The sequence below is a fragment of the Elephantulus edwardii genome, unplaced genomic scaffold (genome assembly GCF_000299155.1).
Source record: "Elephantulus edwardii isolate Elephantulus edwardi_28Jun2011 unplaced genomic scaffold, EleEdw1.0 scaffold00047, whole genome shotgun sequence".
NCBI classification, from domain to species: domain Eukaryota; kingdom Metazoa; phylum Chordata; class Mammalia; order Macroscelidea; family Macroscelididae; genus Elephantulus; species Elephantulus edwardii.
The window spans coordinates 20,008,138-20,010,627 of record NW_006399797.1 but is presented as its reverse complement, the minus strand read 5'-3'; positions in this window follow the sequence as shown (position 1 = coordinate 20,010,627).

Here is a 2,490-nt window from a genome sequence, read left to right as displayed (position 1 = left end):
TGAACCTGGAGAAAGGACACAAGTTATACAGGTGTCCAGGACTTTCATTCATGGGGTCACTATGAGTCACCCACGATTCGATGGCACTTAACAACAATAATGACAACATCGTTGATGTCATCCCACAATTCATCTGGTCTTTGATCATTAGTGTTCGATGCATCAAATCTCTTCTTGAGATGGTTTTTCAAATAGGTTTGGGTAGGTTCAGAATGTATTCTGGTGTTTGTGTATACTTCTTTACATTTTCTTCAGCTTTTATTTGAACTTCTGCATGAAAAATTGATGGACTGATATATAGTCAACCCCTGGCCTAGTTGGACTGCTGATACTTCTTCACAGACTCCACAGATGCAGTCCAATTCCTTTGTAGTTCATCAGATGAGTTCATCCATGTATATAGTCACTGTTTATGGGTTTTGTTTACAATGATTAAATCATTGTACAAAGGGAGCTCTGGTGGCCTAGTGGCAAGAAGCTGTGCTGCAATCCCAGAGATAAGCGGTTTGAATCCACTAGATGCTCCCCTGGGGAAGGAGGGACAATCTCCCCCTGTGCCAGTTGGATTCAATTTAATGGGACACAACAAGAAAAAAAAATCATTGTATACAATTTTATCATTTGGATTCCAAGATGGTGGTGGTGGCAGAAACAGCTTGGCAAGCTGTGGGAGCAGTGGACCACATAGAGGAGGGCCACCATGGCCTTCTACAGACCTCTGTTTATTAAAAACTGAACAGTTAAACAGTTGATGACTGGTCTTCTGTGATAATTGAGGCCCAACAGCAGTAGACCAAGGATTCCCAGGAAGGAATGGGTGAGTCCCGTGGCTCCCAGGCCCCTGCTGCCGAGCCTGGGCTGAAGCCGCAGCTCCATCAGGCTCCCACCGCTGGACCTTAGGGATCCCCTCACCTGGGATGGATGGTAGGCATCGCCCCGCACCGCCCCCCCACCCCCACCCCGCTGGTGCAGTGGAGCCACTACACAGCTGCAGAGTGGACTTGTTCTGGGGAGAATTCTTGGAGCCAAGATGGCGGGGAAGGGAGACTCGGCTGCAGGTTGGGGTTTCCCTGGGCAGGCCAGAGAGGAAGATTATCAGTACAATGGATTGATGAGAGTGTGAGCTCTCTACAACTTGACGACACTTAACAGTGGCAGCATGTCCAAGACGGCAGATATCCTAAATGCACCACATCTTTTGATCTGTTGACTGCCTCTGCCAAGAACTGTTTAGACCCGGGGGACGAGGGGGGGTCTGTTCACCACTCTCAGGTCCCCTTCTCCGTTTATAAAGGGGGAGGGCAGTGACACCTACTTCAAATTACAGTATGACCACTTATTGGCAGAGGGGTTGGGGGGGTGGTAAAGGTGGCGGTGCTGGAATTGGGGGCATTGTCCCTGGCCACATGGTCTTTGGTGAGGTGCAGGGTCTGGGGGGGGGGAATGTGCCAGCCAGCGCCTAGGGTGTGTTTCCCGGCCCTAGGAGGGGGGTGCCATTCAGCCCTCGAGGTGGGCTATTTGGCCCTGAGGGAGAGCTGTTTGGCCCTTGGGGTGCAGGGCAAGCTGTTCTCGGCCCTTCGGGCGAGCTGTGTTTGGCCATGAGCTAGCCCGCGGAGTGAGCTCCTCAGCCCTCAGGTTGTGCCATCTGACCCCTGGGTAGAAAAAACTGCCTAGGGTGTACAGATAATTTTATCCAGGCTACTTTCCTCCACCCTCTCCCCCAGTATACCCGTAAGTAACACCCCCAAAGCCCTTCTATTTGTAACTCACAAGTTTGTTCTCTCTAGGTTTGCTTCCTTTTCTATAGGTAACCGTAACACTGAGTTTTACTCCAGACCTGACCCTGAACCCAGTTCCAGAGACAAAAAAGAAATGCAACTACCAGCTAAGGAAGCAAAAGAGAATGAAGCCTCAGGGTTCAGTCAGCCATCCCCACTGGACCCACCTGGGAAAACACTTTGCAGTCCAGAGGGGAGTAAAAGTCAGGAAAATATATTCTAACAGAATAAGAAGGCAAGCGTCTTTAACCCAAGACCACCAGTAAGGTGATAAAGTGTGCTCCCTTTCCCCCTTCACATCAACGCCCCTGTTCAGCATGAAGAAGCCAGTGAGTCTGCACCCAATTCCCAAATGAGAAACCCACAAGTGAATAAGACAGTTTGTTTAATCACCATTGGACTATGTTATCATTGCCCTGTATCATCTGGTTCCCCACTGGATCTTTCTCATTTCCTTCACCTGCTCCCCCCATCAACCAAATTGTGCAGCCCTGCAACTGCATCCCTGCAATTTTCATCCCTGCCCATTCTCACCCTTCTGTTCCCAACCCTCCTTGTTTCCCCAACATGTTTTTCCCAATAAAATTTAAACAAACAAAAAAAACCACCCTAAAACATATATAAAGTGTTTGGTCAGCATGTGGATGGCAGAAATTGACTTTACTAACTTCACGAAGAAGAAAGACATCCATCAACAATACAAAACCTATAA